General features: G+C 42.1%; 1 long non-coding RNA gene across 1 annotated transcript; it reads right to left on the bottom strand.

Annotated features, from left to right (window-relative positions):
- Positions 1-2,852: 2,852 nt before the first annotated feature.
- LOC132591127 (uncharacterized) lies at positions 2,853-25,638 on the bottom strand. Its single transcript, XR_004692206.2, has 3 exons — positions 24,315-25,638; positions 23,458-23,506; positions 2,853-3,531 (listed from the first exon to the last, which is right to left on the bottom strand). It is a non-coding gene; the product is annotated as an uncharacterized LOC132591127 (long non-coding RNA).
- Positions 25,639-25,938: the final 300 nt, after the last annotated feature.

Here is a 25,938-nt window from a genome sequence, read left to right as displayed (position 1 = left end):
AGGCTGATCAGGTCATTTTTAAAAACATTATAATGCTGCCAATTATGCTCTTTATGTCTTTTATGAGAATTTTTCTTCATGTTCTTACTTATTATGTTTTATAAGGCCTTGCTTCAAACCACCCTGTGGTCATTTTTGGTGAAAGGGAGTGTAGCAACCTCTCAATACTGTAATTTTAAAAATGTACATTGCCACATGTGGTGTATGTACATGGCCCAGTAGACACATAGAAAGAAGCCCCAGTTAGCCATGGTTTCCACCAGTGTGCGCATATGATACACACATGCATTCCATCATGCAAAATGATATACAGCAGGAATGGAGGACCCACAGACCTCCATAGTAGTTCTACTGCAGGCATAGGCAACCTTGGCTCTCCAGATATTTTGGAACTACAATTCCCATGATCCCTGACCACTGGCCCTGTTAGCTAGGGATCATGAGAGTTGTAGATCCAAAACATCTGGAGAGCCAAGGTTGCTTATGCCTGTTCAACCAACTCTTAACAGCCCCAGCATAGCTAGCAGTCATCGATGATTGCAGGGAATTGCATGCCCTCCAACATCCCACTGATGAAAATCGTACACAACCCTGCTCCTCGACACACTTAAAATCACTCCCCTCACCAACGCCTCCCCACCTTCTCTGCAAATACATCTACCCACCTCAGTGACCTCTGTTTCCACCAGACCCCTTGATAGAGGCCATTCCCCTTCTCATTCGGGCCCCCTCCCCCACCCTGTGAAAATACACATCTTTTTGGTTCCATGCTCTGGTGCAAGCCAGCTGACTTGCAACAGAGCTCAGGAGCCAAAACGAGACGCCCTGGGATCCAATCAGAAGCCAGGATGGCTTCTGTAATTCCAGGATATCCCGGTCAAATCAGGACAGTTGAGGGGTATGGAATTGTAGTTCAGCAACGTCTGGAGGACCCCAATTTCCCCATCTCTGCTGTGGACAGTGGGAAATTTCCTTCAAAGAAGTGGTGCAAATCGAAACATGGGCGAGGCAAACACATATTTGGATTAACTAATGGCATTTGCCACTTTAAACTTAAATTTCATAACATTTTGCCTTCATGGAGAAACAATTATATTCATGCATGGGACCAAATCGCAATGGAATGCAAACTGTGTGAGGTTTCTGCAGTAAAGATCCTGGATCACTTGTTCGAATATTTTCTGGAAATATTCTTATGTATTCCTTTATGGGTGGTGTTCTCTGAAGGTAAAATAAGTACATTAAAATTCTCCTCAAGAAAGACAAATAATACATTCTCTTTAGGTATTGAAGGCAAAGAAACCTACTGAAGCACCACTAATATAAATAATTCCATTTTGTAAAAACTTTGACAAGAAAGTAATGATGGTGTAATTGAAATTAACACTAGACTGAATCTCCACAGTTGGTAGTAATAGGCAGAGCAACATAATGTATGTCACAGCTGGGTTGCAGTTTGAACAATCCCTATGCAATATAGGTTGCATGCTTCCAGCATTACCTTTTCCCCAAGGGAAACCACCAGTTATTTATTTATTTGTTTGCTTGTTTATTCCATAAAATTAATTCAACACCTGATTGTATAAAAACATCGAAGCGGTTTCCAAAAAAGATTTTGAATGTCAGCATACTGTACTTACCAACAGCTACCTGTTTTCTTCAAAAATGATTCCCCCACTATTATAAAAATTAATGCTCCATGGCTTGAATAGCAATGCAAATCATAATTAGCTGTAATTAATTACATCACTGACTCTCCCCCTGCCCTGAAATTGCTTGCCTCAACAGTGGTTCAAATGTTTCCTCTGCATCTGGATGAATCACTCAGACAATCGTTTTGCTACCAACACAAGGACTTGATTCTTAAAGCCCATTAGATGAGTTAAAAGAAACTCAATCACAAATCGGTCGTAAGATAATGATTTTCTTTAAAATAAACACATTAATGATTAATTTGAGCTTTTCTGCTTTCTTAGCCTTCAGGGTTCTACTCTCCACTCCCCATCCCACAATAGTCAGCTTTTCTCTCAGCCATAAATGTTGGCAAAGCTTTAAAAGAAGTCCAGGAGTTTACTGATTTCACATCCCTGGTCTTCTGGGGCCAAACTAGTTGTGATGTGGCAGAGCTGTGATTAAGATGACCTGTTGGTTTAGAGGCCTGAATCAGATTAGGACCCCAGCACCAGGAGAGAGGGAGTGTAAACCTTCCCCCGTGTTATTTTTTCTGCTTAAAAATAGCATTTCTTCAAGTTAAAATTCCCCCAAAACGGGAGAATATATGAGAAATAGTCAACTACCACGTCCCATCAGTGTAACGATTTCCACTTGGACAATGGGACTTCTTCCCTTGCCCCCATACTCCCCAACTCTTGCCCCTACAGACTCCCCAACTCTGCTACAGAGGGTTGAAGAACAGATTCTCTAGAACAGATTCATGAAGGGAATGGAGGGAGGAGAGGGGGAGAGCATCCCATGTGCTCTTTTCATGTTGCAAACCTCCTTGAGCATGTTTTAAACTGTGGAAAGGGGGCATATAAATAAAAGCATGTATGTATGTATGTATGTATGTATGTATGTATGTATGTTACTTTAATAGATACTCCGTATTTTATTTTATGTGTTTTCTAGAGTTTTCTCAACATAGTACCATGTATTTCTTCTCTTGTACTTGTTCTGTAAATGTCATGCACTTACACTATGGTTGCAACACACTGCGATCTGTTTGGATTGATCTGTGGGGAGGAGAAGGGGGCTCTGGGTGAAAAGACTTGAGGTAGGCGACTAGCCTAGATGGCATTTTGCTCTCTTCAGCTCTGGTTGGCTCTTCACACGGGGGGGGGGGGGGGGGGACACTATAAATAAACCAGCCATTAAGTCGTTATAACAAAAGAAAAAACGCTATGTAAAAATCACTTAGATTTTTTTTTGCTCTCTGGTGCCATCTGGTGTTGCATGTTTATAACACATTAAAAGCGTTGCTTTTTGACTAACGTAGCTGAGTCCTCTATTAGTCCTATTAGCCACAGGAGTCAACCACAATAAAATATTTGAGGGGGCCGTGTCCCCAGAAAGTTAATGGGTATTCCCATTCAAATGGTGGGGGTGCACTGCATCATGTTTTCGATTATGTGGGGCAAGGCTTACCTGGGCCCCCACAATATTTTATTCAAGTTGGAACCCCTGCTTTTAGCTTTGTGCAAATTCTCCCTTGGTTATGTTTCATAACTTCCTTGCTTTTTTTAATGGTCGAAGTGAGAAGAGGGGTTGAGGAAGCTTCTTTTATTGAGGAAAGTCAGAGTGACTTGCTTATGTTCCATAGCATGCAGGCAGAAGTCTGTACAAAGAGCATTTTCCTTGATGCAGAAAATCCACATGCAAAACAGTAGAGTGGGCATGAGCTGCTGCGAGCACAAATCTACATCTGCCTACCTGTCCAAGGGATGCTTGTTGCTGTCAGATTTGCCAGTGCTGACCAGCTCTTTGAAAAGCATTGGAGATTTGAACCTGCCCTCTCTTTGATGTAGAACAGAGCTGGAAAGAGGAATGTACATTCAGTCTCCTCTATACCTCATGCAGTGTGTGGCTTATGCTGTTATAGATCATCACACCAACCATCTGTTCACTAATTCATTTTTTGTTCGCACCCCTAAATGGTATCCGTACATGCAGAAGTCAGACTCGTTGGGCTCCTGATCCTGCAAGGAGCTCTGCTTGCTTCTGGGAAAAGAACTCCCATCCTGGATTGAGATCACTTTCTTTTGGAAGACTGCTGCAGTACAGTGTGGAGAATTTCATCCTTCATTATTCTTGGCTGCTCAGGAATTGAATCTTATGAGGAGCACTTGCCAGAGAAGTCATAATTAACATTTACTGCTTTTTTTTTATAAAAAATGGGACTGAGCCAAGATAATTGGCCATCAAACTGTTGTGCAGAGATGTTGATCATTCAGTAGCATGAATAAGTATTTCATCCTTTTTCTGGTACAAACGGATATTATTGAGCACTGGCAATGAGCTCTAGAGGAAAACAGAAGTGCAGACAAGGGAATTGAGGATAGGAAATTAGAGAGAGGGAAAGGCTTGTAATCATTCTTTGATTCCTTATAATTATGGCGTTAAGTCAGCATTGCCTCAAGGTGATTATTGGAGTAGCCGTTTAGCTGAAAGGCCAGTGGATTAGCGTCTCAGTATGTTATTTGGGGCATTGTGCATAATGGGCATGATAAAGCCTAATAAGATGTTTTCGATGATCTCATTGTTTTTAGCCTGAAACAGTGTTAATTTCTATACAAAAGGAGAAATAACAGAACATGAAAAGATTAAAACAAAAGGTTCAACAGTAGCACAGAGGATTTTCCATGCTTAAAATAAAAATAAAAATCTGTATTTTAATTCCGCATGCAATGTATGATAAAATGCAACAATCAGTATGAAAGTAAATCAAAGAAAACCAAAAATAATAGCAAAAGAAAAGAAGAAATCTGAATCGCTATGAAGGTTTAGTGAATAGGCAGAAAAGCCACTTATCTACACCATTTAATTTATCTAAGGCATTTGTTTGTATATATATTCCATAGATGCTTAGACTGATTTAGATACAGTGGAAAACCATGTTTTCCTGCTATGCTAATGGTCTATAAAGAGCTTTGGACTTGCACATTCATTCTTCCTCTCTCACTGCTTCTCCCCTCCTTTTTCACATCCAAGAGAAGTTCAGAAGCATTCACTTATTGTCTTAGATGAACCACAATTCCCCATGATGGCTGTACTTGGGGAACTGTGGTTTGTTTAAACTATGGTTTCAGAACAAGCCAGTAGCTGAAGCCGGAGCTTGATTCTGGCTTGTTCTCACCAGGGATGTCAGAGGAATCTTTATAAGCAGCCTATATGTGTTCAGGCTGAAATATTAACAATATGTATTTAGAAGACCCACTGCTTGCCCCCCCCCCCCAAAAAGCACAAAAAGAGAGTTGTGATTGCAGCCTTAATCTGCTTCCTACTGTGAATTTTAAAAACCAATGAAATACACCATTCATTATTGTTCTTTTCAAATGGAAATAAGTGATCTCTTTTGTTACCTATGCTCCTCAATGGGGAGGGGAAACATCTGGATTCACATCCAACCTGTAAATCTTTGTTTTGAAATCTTGCCCCACTTTCAGACAATCCCAGTATTTGAAACATAAATCTGCTTCAGTGTTATGTCTCAGCAGGCACACAAATTTATTTTGTGAATTAAATACACATTCATGAAATAAAGGTTAGAATTAAAAAAAGATGTGACTATATAGCATAACAACTAATGCATACAATCCAGGACAAAAACAATGAAATATCAACATGATGTTCAATTGTCCCTCCCTGATGCACCGCTGATGGGGGGGGCAGGGGCAGATACAGAATGGCATAACAGGTTGCAATCCTACCCCCCCCCCCCGCTTCCTTGTGCGTAACCCCCACTGAATTCAACGGGACTTCTGAATGGACATGGTTAGAATTGCAGTCGCTTTGTGATGGGCCTTTAGCCATTTCATTAACTTTGTCTTAAAGTTCTGGTTACAGGTAGGTAGCCGTGTTGGTCTGGATCGAAGTAAAATAAAAAAATTCCTTCAGTAGCACCTTAAAGACCAACTAAGTTTTTATTTTGGTATGAGCTTTCGTGTGCATGCAAAATAAAAAAGCTCATACCAAAATAAAAACTTAGTTGGTCTTTAAGGTGCTACTGAAGGAATTTTTTTATTTGTCTTAAAGGTACCACAAGACTCGCAGCAAAATCCATTAACTTTGAAAGGAGCACACAGGGATTTACTGATTTGTAAATATATGTTTATAGGCAAGATATGTGTGTCTATTGTGCATTATGAGATACATAGGTGGGTGACAAGATGAAAGAAAGACTTGTACAGTACAAATAAACCGGTTGCAGAGGAATTGAAAATACCATATGAAAGTACAAATGAATATCAAACCTGAGTTATGTTGATACATCTTTAGTTCTCACTAAGCAAACCACGTTTCCCTGAGTTTGAACATCGCAAAGGACTAATATTGGTTAAAAATTGTCAGTGAAAGCTTTATTTTTCCCTCATAAGTACAAAAAAGGAGGAAGAGGAAGCATGAGTATTTATGGACTCTTTGCTCACCATGGCGATTGGGGGTCAGCATTTTGTCACACCCCTTTGGAATGTCACCTGGGGTGGACCGCCCCCCCCCACCTCGGAACGCCCCTGCTATGTGTAGCTTATATTTTGGTCTGAATGAAACACACTAAGAATATGCTCTGTTCTTCCCAATTAAATATGTTGGAGCAGTTGATTTCCTCAAAGTGAGGCAGGACGAGCCACAGCTGTTTAAGCTAATGTTGGTCTAGGTATCACAGAGGATTACCACCACATTAGTGTTATCACAGGACCTGAGCAGCCTAGGTTATGTTCTAGGAGGGAGTTCTAGGAGGGAGGACAGGGAGTCTATTCTGTCCACACTTCAGCAAAGCTACCCCTCCGTGTATTGCAGGGATTAGCCACCTTTTTTAGCCGTGGGCCGGTCCACCGTCCCTCAGATCATGTGGTGGGCCAGGCTATTTTTTGGGGGGGGGGAGAACGAATTCCTATGCCCCACAAATAACCCAGAGATGTATTTTAAATAAAGGGACACATTCTACTCATGTAAAAACACGCTGATTCCCAGACCGTCCGTGGGCCAGATTGAGAAGCATGGCCGCATCCGGCCCACGGGCCTTAGGTTGCCTACCCTTGGTGTATTGCATGCAGAGAGAAAAAACAGCATTGCTTCCAAAGGATCAAGGATAAGATAAACAAAAAGCCCATAGTTTTACAAATCGCCCGGATAAGATCTTCATTAAAACAGATTGTAAAATATCATCACCAATGAACAAGAAATTAACAGAACTTTGATGTTGAACATATGGCCACTGCATGGGGTTTACGTAGCGCACCTTCAGTGATCAGTCCAAAAAGCATTTCAAGCAGGAACAGATAAAGACAAGTAATTGGCTTGTCTGCAGGTACTGTGGAGCTTAACTGGCGTTCTGGAATGTCAGTGATAATTATTTTCTGTGATCTGCTTGAGTTTGGTCTTTGCCACTGAATCAGCATCTAAAGCAGAAATGTCAGGGTAAGCCCCTGTAAGGAGAAATAAACCTATATACTGTTTACAAGCAGTCCATTCGGAAGCTCCATATTGTGAGGCATTATGACTTAAAGCAATGCAGGGGAATGCAGGCAAGCAACAAAGAACCCAGAACAGACTCCAGGGGAACTCATAATCATAAAGTCATCTTGGACAAGGATAATAAAAACAGTGTTAGAGTAAACAAACTCAGCCTGCAGTAGTATAGAATAAATTGCAAGGGGAGGAAGGCAAATGGAAGTTGTGCTTGCGAGGCAAAACATATTTATCATTTGTTGTACAGAATGAAAAGTAGTTAGCAAGTAATTAGGAAACACAAATGTCACAATAACAGAATTAGAGGTCATTATCACTCAATATCAGCAAACACATTGGAAAAGGTTATGAAAACAGGAAAGGCTTGCATGAGCAAAAAAGAAGGTGGCAATGCTAGCCATGCTTGCCTGGAAGCAGGAGGGGGGCGCAATTTGATTCAGTTCACACCTATAGGCAAACCTGCCTAATTTGCACTTTCCAAAACCATGTGGGAACTGAAACATCAGTGCATCTCTGAATTTTGCAATGCAGTTCTCCAGTCAAACAATGTGCACAAATATGTATACACTAAGGTAATGTGTGCCTAGAAATGCACATATTTGTGAAAATAGCGTACAAAAATGGGGAACTCCTTTTGCAAAGATGTGTATATTAGACTACGTTGCATAAAATAGGTGTATAATTCAAAATGTTTGCACTGAAATACTGAATTGCTATGACTTTTCTTTGAACAAAATCACAGATAGGACTAGAAACTGGATATGAAGCAGTGATGTTTAGGGAAAGGTGTGACTATTCCTTTTCCCCATCAGGATTGTCAATATGCTCCTTTAAATGTGTTTGACTCTCCACTGAGATACTTTGAGGCAGGAGTGTGGAACCTGTCAGCCTCCAAATGTTGTTGGGCTCCAGCTCCCATCAGCTCTTGCCAAAACGGCCAGTCATCAGGGCTGATGGGAGTTGAAGTCCCATAAATATATTGAGGATTACAGGTTCCCCATCCCTGCTCTATAGCTATTTTCATAAGAGAGCTCTCTTTGACTACATAAGCCCCAGCACCTTGAAATGTGCTCAGAAATGAAACAGGAGGCAAATAAGATGACAAGACAAGTTCCCAACAGCCAGTACTGGTTAGGACTGCCAGTATTAGGACACAGTACTTGTATTTGGGGTTATGTACAATTTCCCAATAGTCTTCAAAGGCAGCCCCATGTTACAGTAACCTAATCTGGAAATTACTAGAGAATGGATAAGGTGTTCATCTCTTTACAACAGCACTTTGTGTCCCCACCCTTATAGCATAGCTGCAGGTTGAAACCGGTGTCTTTGAAGAGTAGAGGTAAAAGGTATTCTCAATATAATCATTTTTCACACAGTGCATCTGCTAAGACTGTGCAATGGATTCCGCTGAGGCCGGAGCCAAATTGGGCATATTTAAAGGGGCTCAAGCATTAGAAAAGTCTGGTACTGGCAACCAGGGACAGGAGGGGTTGGGTGGCCCAGGTATCATAGGTGCTAATTTGTAAGGGAGACTGGGGGGGGGGGCTGACATCACCCTCAGGAGTTGGTACCCCTGCTAGGTATTGAGTGGAAAGGCTAAGACCTACCCTGATCACTGGCTGCACCTTCCCAGGACAAGGTGGTGTAGCATGGACATATGTACACATATGTTTAATTAGGATTGTTTTTTGAAACCTAATTAAACATTAGTCCAGCCTCCAAACTAATTTGGGGCCTGATCAAGGGCAGGGCTGGTGGTGCCCAGGTTGTCCTTCAGCTGGTCAGCCTGATTGGGAACTCCCAAATTGGGGTCACAGGGGAAATGTATACAGCCCAAGTAGTTACACAAACCTGTTAGATAACAGCTCTCATCATGGGAATGTGACTTCAGCATGGAAATAAGAAAAGACAGAATAGTGATCTTCAAGTATCTGAGGGCTGTCATAGCTCCAGGGCCAGAGGGCAAAACGAGGTGAAACATTAAACTTTCTAACGGTAAGAGCTTTTTGACAGAGGAAGAGACTGCTTGGGAGGTTGTGGACTCTCATTCCCTAGAGGTATTTAAGCGGAATCTGGACAGCCATCTGTCAAGGATGCAGCATCCTGCATTACAGATCCAGCATAGAACAAGGAGCTGGGCTGGAATACTTTCCACATCTATGGTGCTATGAAATACACACCTCAGGAAAGTTGCACATTCAAGACAGCTATGGTGACTCCCCCTACCCCCCACCCCAATATTTCATTTCATTTTGGGTATGTAAATATTAGTATAACATAAAACAGCACATAACCACATTACAAAGAAACAAAAGATAAGAGCATATGTCATTGGGAAAAGTTGATTTTTTGTTGATGGTCCTTGTTCTCTTTTTCCATTGGGTTTATCTTGTACAGCCTTTCCACAGATGTCAGTGTATGGAAGGTGGTTGCCAAGCATGTTTTTGTGTGTGCCACATATGCAATAAAGGTGAACCAAGTCACTTGAAATTTGTCTACTGTGTTTCTTGAATTATTTCTGTCTTTCATTTCTTAGGTCAACTTTTCCATTGATGTGCTAGACTTCGGCCCTCCAGATGTTTTGGACTACAATTCCCATCCTCCCCGACCACTGGTCCTGTTAGCTAGGGATCATGGGAGTTGTAGGCCAAAACATCTGGAGGGCCGCAGTTTGGGGATGCCTGTGCTAGACCATATTTGTTCATATTATTCATGTGAGGGCTCCAAGCCATGACTAAGGATGTTCTACTCATGTGTAGGTGTCGCAGATCTTTGTGAAACCATCATATTACTAGTTCTTTACTATGAGTAATCTACAATATTAGCCGCCACCACCCTGCAAAAAAAGTTGCCAGCTGTAGTCAGTGGTTATGTGACTGTTACATTTCTTGCCTAAAATCCTCAAGAGAAGTATCCTGCCAGAAATTTTAGGACTGTCCTGCTATTTTAAAGCAGGAATCTTTTCTCCTTCATCTTCAAGGCTATTCCTAATTGTTCTTCGGGTACTAAAATACATCCACCACACATTCATTGAGCACATCCCCATTGGGGTTTAAATTTCTGCTTTTCCTAGCAGAAGACATACAAGTGGTAACTAGGAAGCGATTGGGTCCATTATTTTCATATAGTTTGCCAAGAAAGGTATCCATTTAAATATGTCACTGACACAAGGATTTTGTACTTTGGGTCACATCCAACATTCATCATATTCGGAGCACTGAATTTAATAGAAATAACTAATTCAGGCCCATTCATTCTAACGAGTCATCTCTGAGTAGAACTTAGCTGGCTACACCCCTTGTACTCAAATGCACTATGTAAAATAAACAGCAGCCCTAAGTTTTTCTCCTTTCCTGGTGGAATTTTTTGTTTAAATAATAATAATCCAAAGCAACCTCATAATGCCTTTGATGCATTTACTCTTAATATTCTGTTCACCTCAGTAATGTCCAGGTAGCTAATTGGAATGTTCACTATTTTTCCTCTAGAGATGGTTAACTACTGGCACATTTGACAATCTTTCTTTAAGGCTCTATCATAGACTCTGGTAATTAAAGTACTGCTTAGAATATCAGCCAGTATTACTTCTTGGCTGAACAGTTTCCTCTGATTATCTCCTCTGTAATGGAAATAGTATCTACTGCAGTTTTCGCATAGCGCATTCTAGATCCTTCTGCATGACACCCTTTAGTGGTTTATAACTAGGCTGCCTATTTTATGTGTCCACAGAACCGAAAATGTACTCAGAAATCACATCGCCGCTAATAATGCTGCAGGACCTTGGACAGCGCAAAACTCCACTCACAGGTTATCAACTGCTTTGACGAGCAACTTGGTGATGAAAGAACCTAATGAAACAAAACATGCAGCCAGTTGTCCCCTAGCTCTGAACTATTTGTAACATTTTGCCTCTGCTCCCATGGTGCATATTGTGTAAGCACAGACCCATGATCAAATTGCAGAGGAGAACGTGCCTGGGTCTTTGCACTCATCGTACTGCAATGCAAACAGAAAAGCACTTGGTCCTGTTCTTCATGCCCATCCATTTAGAGTGGGAATAGAAAACTTGTGGCACTCTGGAGTTACTGGATTACAACTTCCTGACCATTGGCCATTCTAAGCTGAGGCTGATGGGAGCTAGAGTCCAATGACATCGGAAGGGCTCCCTGTACCTGATGAAGGCACACATAATGTACTCCAATCATGTAAGTATCATATCACTTAGCTGATAGAATAACACATCCATCTGCTTTTCCATAACCCAACCACTCACCGGCACACAAATCCCACTGCGTACGACATTCACACATGTAGCCTCTGACAAATCAATACAAAGGTTTTAGAAGAGAATGGTAATTTTAGAAGTTACATGTTGGGGCAAGAGAAATGTTGGCTGGGGAAAATAATGGATACGGTTAAGCTTGGGGGGAAAGAAGGGGTTTGAAACATACTTGGCTATTGTGGCTTATTTTGTGTACTGATTTTGTGGCTATTGTAATTATATAATTAGTAAAGGATTGCTGTGTTTTGTTAATTTGACACATGAGGCTTGATCGGATGGTGGGATTCCAAGGCAAGCAGTTTGGGGTGATTTGAACTGGGGAAATGGGTTAAGTGGGACCCAACTTTGAGCTTTCTTCTTCTGCAATTTCACTCTCCTGAAGTGCCAATTCTTAAAAATAAAACAGCTGAAAACAAATCTTACTTTTGGGTGTCTAATAGGTGAGCTTGTGTTTAACATGTAGTTAGAGCTCCTGGAGCTGTTTGACCTAAGATATTATTCTAGATACTTAAAACTATAACTTGGAACCTGAATTCAGCTGTCAAATACTGCATTGCTGAAACTGTATTAAAAATAGCTGAAAGGGCAAATTGGGACCTCTAACAATAAAAACTTAACACCACTTCAGAATTGGCTGGCTAATTCCTAATCTTGTTCCATATTTCGGGGGGGGGGAATCTGTCACTGCATATTAACAGAACTGTAAATGAGAAAAATGGGTATAAGAAGCTGGATTCATGACAATAATCATACTGCTGTAAAAAGAAAGAACATCCTCAGGTCATAATAAAGAAGCATATATAGAATGTCAATCTGATGAACTTACTACACATTTTATAGTGGGATATTCTTTTCATACTTTAAGTTTACGAGACTAGGAAAGGTCTATACAGTTTAGTCAATGGGAAGATCTGCACAACAGGGATGATCATTCTAAATCATTGCCTAAAGTCTATTGCAGAAATATATGCCAGCATAGGATATAAAAACCTAGCAATTGTATTTTAACTGGCCGTCCTACAACCATGGGCAATTTTTTTCATATGTTAATTGTTTACCATGAGGCACCTCAAAGCAATTTACAATAGTATAACTTATTAAAAAAAAACCAGGTGTGTGTGTGAGAGAATCACCTAAGGTTTACTCAGAGTAGATCCATTTAAATGAATGGCCCTAACTTAGCCATGTTCATTAGTATCAGTGGGTCTGCTCTGAAGTAAAACTTGGTTGAAAACAACAACAGCAGCAGTTTTAAGAAGAGTTTGGGTGTGATATCCTGCTTTATATCACTACCCTAAGGAGTCTCAAAGCGGCTAACAATCAGCCTTTCCCTTCTTCCCCCACAACAAACACTCTGTGAGGTCAGTGAGGCCGAGAGACTTCAGAGAAGTGTGACTAGCCCAAGGTCACTCAGCAGCTGCATGTGGAGGAGCGGGGAAGCGAACCCAGTTCACCAGATTATGAGCCCACCGTTCTTAACCACTACACCACACTGGCTCTTTAAAGCAACAACAGCTCATAATGACAACAGATACCACCTGGGATAAATATTTTAGGAGGCTTATTGAAAGATATCCTTTCCTAACCAATAGCACACCTGTCCCATCATTTAGTATTTGACCAATAACCCAGATGTTGTTACAACTCAACTCCCATTTTCCCTCACCACTGCAGTTTTACAGTGACTGGGGACCCAAGGATGATGAGCTCTGATTTGGAAGCAATTCCCATCTACATGGGGTGGGATCTGCTCACAGAAAATAGCTTCCAAGGAAGTAGGAGAGCAGCTGTTCTGATAAGGTGCCCTTACCCACCTGGATAGAAGTATGTCGTAAGGTGGAAGGTAACTACTTGGAAGAGAGCCACAGTGAATTCTGACTACCTATTGTTTGTCCAGGCATGTGTGAGATGGGGCAGAGCTGGATTTGAGTATGAGGGTCGTATGGATCAGTTAGGTGTTTCCCAGTTTCATTATAAGTTCTACCTCTATATTTTCCTTTACGTCCATATAGGCCAGTTTTATATTGCTCATTTGTGAGAAAGCTGGAAATAGATTTTTGACATTATATTGTGATTTATCCTCAAAGGTCATGGCGAAAATTCCTCAAATCAAATGACAAATGATTCCCATTTTATAATATCATGCAAGATGAATGGGCAGCTAGTCAATAATCTATTCTAGCCTTTATATCAAACATTTACTTTTAAATGGAAGCAGCTCTGTTGGGGGCCATTTGAAAATGCCTTCCAGCCTCAGTAAATCATTGATAATCTTTTCAAAACCAGGGCCAAGCTATTAATATTCCCAATTAGAAATTCAGTCTGACCCATGTCCCTTTAGAGAGAATGCAAGTTTTGCATTCAGAAACCAGAAAGCTACAGTCCTAACCTTGGTTTCCAAATGAATAGGATATCAGGAGAAAATTAATCAAATAGATCATTTTTTGAAATGTTTGCAGGGATTTTCTCATGCAGGATGTGAAACCTCTATGTTAGCTTGAGGGCACTTTTGTTATTGTTCTTCTGAAAAATATCCTCTGGAAGTTCCACGGATATTGTAAACAATATATTACAGTGAAAAAGGCTCTGTGCATTTAGTAAAAGTACACCAAGCAAATGTGCAGCATCCAGTTGGCATCTTGCCCTATTGCAATTTATATCCATATATGTTAAGAAGAATGCAAGCTGAGCTGTTAATGTACATAACAACCAGCCATTGTGCACCTTCCCCAGGCCTCATGGAAAATGTGCACATTAGGCAGGAATAACAAGACACACAAAATTAAAATGAGGATGCAAGGCTTGCTAGTAGTAAATGTGAAAAGGATCTAGGGGTCTTAGTAGACCAGAAGCTTAACATGAGTCAACAGTGTGATGTAGGAGCAACAACAACAAAGGTAACGTGGTCAGACCACACCTGGACTACTTTGTCCAATTCTGGCACCACAATTTAAGAAGGATTTTGACATGCTGGAATGTGTGCAGAGGAAGGCAATCAAGATGATCAAGGGTCTGGAAACTAAGCCTTATGAGGGACAGTTGAAGGAGCTGTGGATGTTTAACATGGATAGGAAGAGACTGAGAGGAAATATGATAGCCTTCTTCCAATATCTAAAGTGCTGTCACATGGAAGATAAAGCAAGCTTGTTTTCTCCTGCTCTGGAGGATAGGACTCAAACCAATGGCTTCAAGTTACAAGAAAGGAGATTCCGACCAAACATCAGGAAGAACTTTCTGGTGATGAGAGCTGTTCAATAGTGGAGCAGACATCTTTGATAGGTCACACTACCCTAAGGCCTGCTCTGAATGTGTACAGTGGCTGGTTGTTCTGCAGACTAACTGCTCAACTTACATTCACCTTAATAGATACACCATGACATCAGCTCAAGAGGTCACATATGTAAATACCCAGGTCTTAGCAGATTGGCTAGTAGTATGGTATAGACTTGGGAAATGCCAAAAGTTTGTGGTCATTGTCTCTGCCTGGCACAAATAGGATTTAACAAGGGACCTTACCTTTGGGGATACTCTGTCCTGATTAACCACGGCCATGGTCCATTAGTCATTCTTAATTCACATTCCAGTTTACTATATTTTCCCCATTGATATTAATTTACCCCCCACATCCCACCCACCACTTTTATAAAGTTATGTAACAAGCTAGCTAGTCAGAGGAATTCTTAAATAGAGGTGGTGTTTTGTCTTGGAAACAAAAAGCAAAGTTTATATTTGCTTTGCTTCTGATTCATCTAGAAGAACAGGGATGTATTTCTATTGTTTTTAAAGATATTTTTTATTAAATATTTTCTTGGTTTACAAAAGTACATGCCTTGTCTCTTTCTCTTTTTTCAGGTTGTAGAATCTTTTTTTACATTTGAAGTGAGATGTTAGTGTTGTATGCAGAATAAAGTTGGAAAAGAAGAAGATTAGGAGAAAGGGGAGCAGGGGTAATACATGGTGTATATGTGAGATTTTTATTTCAGCTTCACTTAGGTAGGTTCTCTTTCTATTTGTCTATTATATTTCCTTTTTATATATTTCTCTCTCTCTCTCTCTCTCTCTGTGTGTGTGTGTGCGTTTTAAGTAGTGTAATAACAGAAATGTCTATCAAGGATCAGAACTCAAGGAGTTGCATTTGTTTGTCAAACTGTTTATCAGGTGAGCATTGTTGACAGACCCTGACTTTATATGTTTAAGAAAAATATATTAATCACTATGAAAATAGTAAAAAATTAACCTCCATAATTAAAATTTCATAACACCTACATATGGCATTTACTTCTGCAGTCTGCCCAGCAAGCGAGGGAACCAAGGGACCTTAGAACATGTTGATTGTTGCAACTCAATTCCTAGGGCCATTGCTTCATCTCTGGCAGGTCAGGCAATGGCATAGGATGGGAAAATCTAATTTGTTGTTGTGCATTGGTTATTTATCATTATTCTTTTCTTATATTGCTTAAATCAAAAGATATGTTCTTTCTTCAGTTTTGTGTTTGGGTTACAAAAAACAAAAAAGCAACAACAACCCTTTCAAGAGAGCTGACACTTCTGCAAAGTGGCAAATAATTATTTCAGCCCAGTGAAATCCGAATGATCCATTTCTTCTTTACTAGATTATAAGACCTCGACTGGAAAATGATACAGCATATGCTTTTAATGAAAGGAAATTCTCTCCACATTGGCCTCTCTGAACTGCCTCCTCCATTTCTGAAACCATAAAAGAATAAGTGCCCTCCCATTAGTGCAGATTTTAGAAACTCATGCTGGTAGAGTTCAGATGCTATAAATGTTGATCAGCAGAGGCCTCTTTAGAAACCATCTGACCCCAAATCAAACTGTATGTGCCTGCAGGTGAAACAGAGATTGGAAGCATATGTCTACAAAAAGAACTGCAAGAACTTTCATTACCTACCCACTAAATAAGCTTAACTGGAAGAACATAGTTTTAATCTTAAGCATGAAACAAGCTGCAAAACAATAAGTCATGAAGGAATGAGAAGGAAATGTGAAAACAGTAATGACTTTTTAAAAAGAAATAAGTCATTTTATTCCAGGCCTAGACCACACGCGTATCTGACATTTATTGCCTGAAGCCCTAGTTCTCAAAGCGCAGTCTATTTGTTTTAGCCGAATTTTTGCTAGCGCAAGTTTTTTTATTATTATAGAGTACTGGAAACTGGAAGCACATTTTAAACCAGATTAGCCTGCATCAGCCAGGTAACAGAGCACAGTATAAGTGCAAAGCACATGAGGAACTAAACTATGGCATACCACAGGTATCAATGGAGCAAATTGTTATATGTGCTTACAGCAGCAGCAGCCAACACAGTACCCTCCAGCAGCATCCCTGAGAATTATCCATGCTTGCTGGAGTTGGTGTGCAACAACATATTGAGGGTACCCCACCGGCCAGGATGTGACTCTATGCAAGCAAGGTGAGTGGGAAGTGTGCTCCACAGAGATCAGTGCAACATAACGTCTATGCGACTGCCCCTTCTGTCCCTTCCCTCGGCATAGGGAGAAACTCTGCTGCAGATGTTAGGCAAAGAAACTGCTTCCATAATTGACCTGAACTAAGCATCCAACAAGTGGGAAAGAGGAGAGAAATCCCCAAATATCATGCAAAACACACACAATCCTGCCATAAGAAACGTAAAAGGTAAAGGGACCCCTGACTATTAGGTCCAGTCGTGACCGACTCTGGGGTTGCGTGCTCATCTCGCATTATTGGCCGAGGGAGCCAGCGTATAGCTTCCAGGTCATGTGGCCAGCATGACTAAGCCGCTTCTGGCAAACCAGAGCAGCACACGGAAACGCCGTTTACCTTCCCGCTGTAGCGGTTCCTATTTATCTCCTTGCATTTTGACGTGCTTTCAAACTGCTAGGTTGGCAGGAACAGAGACCAAGCAACGGGAGCTCACCCCGTCACAGGGATTCGAACCGCCGACCTTCTGATCAGCAAGCCCTAGGCTCAGTGGTTTAACCCACAGGGCCACCTGGGTCCCAGAAGAAACATATTGAGGAATAAAACAAAAGTTACATGAAAGTTAAACCAGTCCTACCACCAGGCTGAGTCAGATGCATATGCTGGAGGGGGGGGCAGTGGGGTCTCTCAGCTCTTCCTCCTGATCTCCCTCACCATACCTTTTATGTTCATGAAGAAAGCTGTGTTTCATGCACCTTGCCCTCAACCTGCTGATTTTCCTCAGGGACAAGACAGTGCCCTGTTGCTAAAAGTGAAGTAGGATTCATTACTCTGTTTGGAATAGGTATGGACATGTGCCATTCCTCCCTCTCCCCCCCCCCTTGCCTCAGGCAGCAAAATGCCTTGGGCAAACCTAATGGATTTTTGTTCCTTGAATCTCAAGGAAATGGTTGCAGGAAATGCTATGCAATAGAAGAAGAAAAAAGCTCTTACATGAAAGTTCCACTGCAAAGTGCAGCAATTTACCTGAGACACTAATGGCCTCTGGAGGCAATCACATTAACATTCTGCAACAGGAAATATGGTTATTGCAACAAAGGATGGAGAGGAGATATGGGATATCACCAGAGCTTCCCAAGAATGAACTCTTTCAAAGGGAGAAAATGTATTCCTGTCTCCTCAGTCCTAAACCTAGGTATTGCTAATATAATCCCATACATCATTTTATCCCATACATCATTGTCATGTCTCTTTATTTACAGGCTGGCTCCTGGGCCGGGGGGTTAAGCGCATGGGCTCGCAAATAATTTTGGTGAATTGGATGGAATTTGTAGACTTGTTAGCACCTGTGAAAGAGATGAATCTTACTTAATTCAGAAGGTTAGCTTCTCTTGTTTTCCTGCAAGAGCAGCCTTTCCAATGTTGGGGTAGTTAAAAATGCATGCACTAAATCTCCCCTATTGCTCTGTGTGCGATTTATAGGGAAACTAGTATCTTGAAGCCCGTTAAATTAACGGGTGCTAGAACATGCAATTTCCCCCGCCCATTCCCCCCTCTCTCCCCCTCCCTTCTTTTCTCCACCCACACGTGCCGGGACTCTCCTGGGCTGCCACCGGCGCTGCTCCTCTGTCGCTGCTCCTCCTCCTCCTCCGCTGCTGCCGTCCATGCCTAGGCAGGGGAGGGGAGAAGGTAGGGGCGGCCAGGGCCCTCTTTCCTTCCTGCCCCCCCCCTGGGCTCGAGCCTGCTTTTGCGAAGGGTTAGCGGGGAAGAATGAGCAGCATCCCTCCGCTGCCACCGGCTTCTTGCTGAACGCAGCGGAGGCATGGGGTAGCAGAGGAGATGCTTCACGGAGCAGGGAAACAGGGGCGGGCGGCGGGCGGCTGCCACCCGCCCCTCCTTCCCTGCTCCCTGTCAAACATCTCCTCCCCCCCGGGCTGCTCTTCCTCCCCCCCCATGCACTGTCCCCGCTTCTGTCTGCCTCTGACCCTGCACCGCGAGGGAAACGGTAGGCAGAGGGGTGGGGGGGAGAGAGAGAGCGCGTGTGCGTGACGCCCGCTTGCTGCTGGTCGTCGGGGGGAGCGTAGGAGAGGAAAAAAGGGGGGAAAGCAGCCTCCTTCTCCTCGCCTTTCCCAACCTACCCAGAGCTGAGCCCGCCACAAGCCGGGTGGGGGGAGGGGTTGAGATGCGGCGATGGGGTGGGGGTGGGGAACGGCGGCGGCGGGGACACAAATGCCCCGGCGGCGGCGGGGACACGAATGTACTGGCGGCGGCGGCAGCGGCGGGGAACGCGCGCTCGCGTCTCAATCCCTCACGGTCCCTTCCCCTCTTCCCCTCGCGCCATTAATCGGGAGGCGAGGCGGGGAACGGCAGTTTGGAGGGGAAGCCGTTGAGGGAGAGAGAACCGCATTCCGCCCCCCCCCCCCGGCTCTGTGTGCGTCCAGTCTCTGCGTCCAATCCCTGTGTCCGTGGGGCACATGCTCAGTAGCGCGGAAAACGGGACACACGGAATCTGGATGCAGAGACACAGGGACTTTATTATATAGGATAGTAAATGATAAGATATTGTACTAGCCAAAATATGCTGACTGAAAAATAGCTAACCCTTTTTTAAAGTGAGTCCAAACTTAAGTTTGAATGCCCAAGTTTCCCATACCTTCTTTAATGTGAAAATGTGGGACTAAGAAAGAATTGTCCATCTAATCCTCACAAAGAATTGTATCCCTAGGTATTCACACTTTAGAAACATAAGTGCTTCCTTGGCAAGATGCATTTGTGCCCATCTGTTCACATGGCATGAATTACAAACCCAATTTAATGAGATGATTGCAATAAGGTGTGTGGGGCTGTCAATGGGAACTGCTGATGGGCACTCTGCATATTACCAAAAATGCCTTTCCTGAACCTTTTTCACAGCATTGAATAAAGGATTTGTACAGTGAGGTAGCCCTATCCGTCGTCAAAGCTCCTTGACTGCATTGAATACACACACACCTCGAAGATGAGAAGAGATTAACCATCTGAATAATAGGGTAAAATGGGTCTCAAGACAGAGAAGCTGTTGAATCCTAAAAAATATAGGTATTTTGGATTTTGGTTATCTTTACAAATATCAAGGGTCTCCAGTAATAATTGGAGTCTCACAAATCTCAGAGAGATTTATTTATTGTAATTTGACCCACTGGCTTATTTCCCTTGGGTGACTCTTCCTTGTATTTTCAATTGTATTTTCAATTCAAGGAACTTTCAATTGTCTCAGGGGATTCCCTGGTTTACAGTAACTTAGTCTATTTCTTTGCTGAGTGCCTGCTTTCTGAAATATGCATTGCGATCATGTGCACAACTGACAGATGATCCAATATAAGGCACTATGGGAATAAAGAAGCATATAGCGCCATGATGGGGCCTGAAGCCCAATTGGAAGGGGTCCAAATAATCTGCATCCTCCAGGTGTGCCTAGAGTTGTTCTGCAACCACCCGCTTGATCACCTTGCCTAGGAATGGAAGATTTGAGACTGGGCGATAATTGGCCATAGTGGCCAGGTCCAAAGATACATTTTTTAAAATAACTGATTTGATAACCACCTTTTTAAGGGGTCCTGGGAAGCACTGATGGAGGAAGAGGAGTGCGGGGGGAGCACACCACCCCTGGCAGCGCGGTCCCAGTGGGGTGCCATCGCTGCTCCCCCTCCTGCCCACGCTGGGCACCACATCCCTGCAGGCAGCATGCCACGCTGCCAGGACGCACACCATACCCCTGCGGGCGGCACGTCGCGCACCCGGGACGTGTGCCAGCCCTGCCCCGCCTGCTCTCCACCCCCCTGTGCCAGAGCATGAAGCTCCGCCACTGCTGGAAAGGCTCCCTCCAAGAGGGAAGCATTCGCCGCCCCACAGAGCCTTTGTCCAGCCCTGTCTGGCTTGCTTTTATGAGCTAGAATGGGCACACACACACGTATATGTATCCATAGACATTTTGCAAGACGGACAGTTTCTAAAGGACATGATTGAGTACACAGTCCCAATCAGCATGGAAGACATACAATCCCTAGAATCATATCTGATCAACTGAACTTCACTGGTATCTGAAGAAGTGTGCATGCACACGAAAGCTCATACCAAAATGTAAGGTGCTACTGAAGGAATTTCTTTATTTTGCTTCGACTCAGACCAACACGGCTACCTACCTGTAACTTCACGCCAAAGGTTTGCAATTAGTATTCCACCAGGCATTGAGTGTATAACTTTACGTGAAAGGAGGAACGTGCTAATCATTTTAAAACCTGAAAACGATACAGAATGTTTCAGAACTTTTGTGCAAAATGTCCATTCTGATATCATTTGTGTTGGTGCCATTATTTTGTTGAATAAGAAAAGAAGTGCTATTCTCAGAAAGGAAGTTTCAATGCAAAGTTCATGGATTAGAAAGCCCCTTCTCTTTCATGTACCGAAGGGCTATTTTTATGCATTTGTCCTTGAATACATCTGGGGACTGGAGTACTTCAAGTTGAATGGATTTGTGCGCAAATGCCCACATCAATAATAATATAAAAGTGGTTTGTACAATGTTAAACACAGTCCTTGGAGGTAAACTAATTAGTAAACTAGAGAGTTTTAAAACTCTCAAGTGCCATCTTTGAACTGAAAAAGACATCTACTAATGAAGTCCCTTGTGGGTTAGAAGTCTGAATTTGGCAGCTCTTGCGCTGTTACAGCTGAATTTCAACTAGGAGGATACAAAGGCAGTGGTATGAAAAGTTGCATCTCAAGGAGGGGCAGGGCAGGTGAAAGGGGCATTGGAGTTGTAAGATTTTAATGTGACCAGTATTCCCTTGCATTTACTGATGGTGGTTCAAACTATCAGTTGAAGATGTGATATAAAAGCACTGTTAGCTGAAAGGCGGACAAGGGGGAAGGCAAAAGTGCATGGCTGACTGAAATAGTGTAGTTCATGGCTGACTGAAATAGTGTAGAATGTATTACGGTAACACCTTGAAACAGCGTAGGATAGATTTTACTTTACCCTAAAACACCGTTATGGAATCCAGATATAATTCTCAGATAAGCACAAACAAACCCCTCTCAGCAATCCACTTATGTTGGGGTGGGGAGAGGAAACTGATAGATACACATCATATGAGTGATTGGCTAAGTAGGTTTGGTAACTACAGTATATATCTATGAGTAATTTAAATCAATCTGCAGAATTCTTCTGAGATTACAAAACCAGTACCCTTTAATAATACTTGGGATGCTTTCATTACATTTAAGAAGCACGCATTTGGAAATAGCACAGAGCCAGCATTTGTTTACTCTTTGACTTAATCAGCACCATAGCCTCATGCATGAAACACACGTACACTATCTGGCCAAAATAAAACACTTTTACAGCCTACTAATTTGAACAGGTGAGATTTCCTTGTCATTGTAAAGTCAATGGGCCTTTAAGCAGTGTAACTCTAGTCGGATTGTGCCTGGTGTATATTCAGTATTACAGAAAACTTTGTACTTTATTGTAGGTAGTGGGAGAGATGATGCATATCTGGTATGAAAGACACTTTCCTCCCCCAAAAAGACAAATCAAAATGTGACATGAAACACTTTTAAGTCACACTGATGGGGGGGCAGGGGGATGACGCACATGCTTAACTCTCCTTCTGAAATCTTGGCAGAATTGTTGCCCCAAAGCTCTGAAGACTTTCCATAAAATAACAGGCAGCTTCTTGTTCTGTTTTTCAGCTGTTTGTCATACAACATCTGGCTTTATGACTAGACATAGCTTAGAATTTCTAACGCAGTGGCAAAAATCTTTACCAGGATAAACATTCAATTTGGAACTCTGTGCAAAGATCTCATAACTGTCTTAATCTCTGCAACAGAGTATTTTCATCTGAAACAATATAACTCACTGCTTAATAAGAAGACATGATTTATTACAGTGGAACCAGCACAGTTGCCAATATTACCCACATTATCTAACAAGCTTTATATTTTTGTCAGTTAGCATGCTTTCCCCCTTCCCTCACTACTTAGGCTGAAGATTAAAAGTGAGCTTGCTTTGGCAGACAAATGTATAATATCACAGCTACTAAAGGGAGATAGATTTGTCAACCATGCTCTTTCCGCTCGTAAAACATACTGCAGAAGCATGAGAGAGAATGAGCTTCTGGGTTGGTGGGATGAGAGGGGGAGAGAAGGGAGGCCATTGTGAAAACCAAAATGCACCATGGAACGCAACCCACAAACAACCAAAGCACAATCCATGGACAGCAATGGAATAGGGAAACTCCCTTGATACACCAAGCACTTGGCATTTACTATAGTTGACATTTTGTCTCCGGAAACCAAATAAGTTATTATCATAGAATTTAATACCTTTTTTTTTAACTTCCAGGGAGCTAAAGGTGGTGTACATGAGTCTGCATTCCATTTTATCCTCATAACCCCCCTGTGAATTAGAATAAGCTGACAGACAGTGTCTATATTGCCTACTCTCCTGGTTCTGTTGTAATAAATCATGCCATCTTCTTCTTAAACAGTGACATAGTTTAAGAACACTTTGGCTACCTACACATCTTTCCATCACTTCATAAGGTGGTCTTGGTTTCTCAAAGCTCCGACTGGAAAAGAAATATACAAAGGGTACATCTGAGCATTTTTTTTTTTCATTTTAATCGACTTAATGAGACACAGTGGGACTTTTAAGTGCATGATATTCAAGGAATATAAGATTATATTGATCTGACTAGGAATAGGGCAGGATTTTGATTTTGTTTGCATACTAATGAGAAACCGTCTAATTTGCATTTTTCAAACCCATATATGCACCAAAACACAATCATATTTCAAAATTTTGTGCTGCAATTTGCCAACCAATATGTGCAAAAATGTATATATTAGACAAAAAGTTCACAAAAATGCATACATTCATGAAAACAATGTACAAAAATGCATCATATTAAGTCAGGAGTGGGGAGCCCTTAGCGCTCCAGGTGCAGCTGAACTACAAATCCCATCAGGCCAGGGATGATGGGAGCTTTAGTTTGGCAACATCTGAAGGACCAAAGGATCCCCACCACCTCTATCGGGCATCCCCAAACCGCGGCCCTCCAGATGTTTTGGCCTACAACTCCCATGATCCCAAGCTAACAGGACCAGTGGTCAGGGATGATGGGAATTGTAGTCCAAAACATCTGGTGGGCCGAAGTTTGGGGATGCCTGACCTGTATTAATGGATATGGCTTGCCAAAATGTTTCTTTTAGTCAATTTGTATATTAGGAGAAATCTGCTCTGAAAGACTGGGGAGGGAATCACATGGACTTTTAAAGAAATTGCAAATTGCTGCAAAAATGTTTAGAACTGAATTTAGGATTGGAAAAATGAAAAAATGAAATTGATAGATCTGTTTGTCCCTTGATCACACTTACATCTGGTCATGCCACTGTCTTCTTTGCACTTGGCTGAAAGAGAACTCTTCCATGTATTCTCCTGCCAGAAGCTACCGGTAGTTCTCTTGAAGTGTTCTACTTCTCCCTGCTGTAACCAAGAATAAGATCAGGTCATGTAATTGAAAAGGAAAAGAACAGCAAATTAGATGGCTCTTATGTTCTCTAGGAAGAAGCTTGTCCTTCCCCCATCTTTTGATGGCACTTCACACTACTTTGATCTTCTGTGCTAAAAACTGACCTTTTTTCTGACACATCCCTTTGGTGGGGAAAGTGCAAAGAAGAAAAATACCTTTGGTCTGCTTCAGATAATAGTGGGAGGTCACAGCTCAAGGATAACAGCCCCTAACATTTGGATGCACCCACCTACAATATATCTGTTGATACAATAAAAGAAGGATAGGCAATATTGAGGGCAGGCAACTTCTGTTACTGCTGCTGTTACAGCTGCTGGCACATCAATACTTTTGTTGGATGAGATTTACTTTAAAGAAACATCTTCTGTTTTCTGAGTTTGCAGCTTCGTTCAGCTTTATTAGCTGTTGTTGCTGCTGCTGCTGCCATCCATTTGTCTCTAAAGACAATGGAGTGCGCCCCCAGGTGTGAAATCAAGCCACTGGAGAATCACAGCACCTGCTGTGGCTGCAGAGACTTGTAACTCGTAACTGCTGCCTCCTGCATTGATTTTGCTGTGTTAGTAGCACCAAAGGTATCTAGTGAATAATTGGATCAAATGATTGCATTAGAAAACAAGCAAAGGTGTGGCAGAATTGCCCGTGGAAAGGAGAAAAACAAACCACAATGTTCTATTTCATTTTACTTTTAAGCAACTGAAACTGTAGTGTTATTGTTATTATTATTAAGCCCCTTCCAACTACCATCCTAATAAATTGATTAAATTCACAACTTCCTCTTTCAATCCAAGAAACAGCCAGCTGTTGATGTGCCGGTCCAGAAGCCAGCCAGTAGATGGATGATCCTGGCACAGGCCATTCCAGGGACAGACAACATGACACCCTTCAGAAGCTGTTGAATTCCAGCTCCCAACTTTGGCATAGGTTCAAAAGAGATGTGACAAGGGTGATTTCTGAGTGCTCACTAGGAACACCACCCCACAGCACCAGTCTGGGCAACATCAGTTTCAAACTCATGGGTGACAGCACAAAACTCTAAGATTGGGACATCACACTAGCTCAAAATGTTGACATAGGTTTGGAGGGGATGCCAAATTCATGGGTTCATAGTTAATAACTTTCTTTTAGACCATACATGATTATAGTATTCCTCGGGGGGAAATTATATCTTCTGCATTTGCAGGCCTTGTTGTCTGGGGCTAACCTGTGACATCTGTTCATAGTTGTGAGTCTCTAAGAAGGAGTGGATCAGGAAACCCTCCCTGCCCACCCTTTGGTGTGTGGTGGAGAGAAAGGGGTGGATTGAAAGACCACCTCAATTTATGTGTTATGATTGGCCTTACCTGACTGGTTAACAACTAGGTTCCCACACAGTCACACTGCAGATAATCTGAATAAATAAACAATTCCATCCTGTGTTCATCCACAATTTCTATAATCTTCTTATCTAAAACATATTTCCCCTTTTAAAA

Source organism: Zootoca vivipara, chromosome 3 (assembly GCF_963506605.1).
Source record: "Zootoca vivipara chromosome 3, rZooViv1.1, whole genome shotgun sequence".
In the NCBI taxonomy this organism is placed as follows: Eukaryota; Metazoa; Chordata; class Lepidosauria; order Squamata; family Lacertidae; genus Zootoca; species Zootoca vivipara.
Note: the sequence above shows the minus strand (reverse complement) of the source record. Positions and strands in the feature narration are given on the sequence as shown.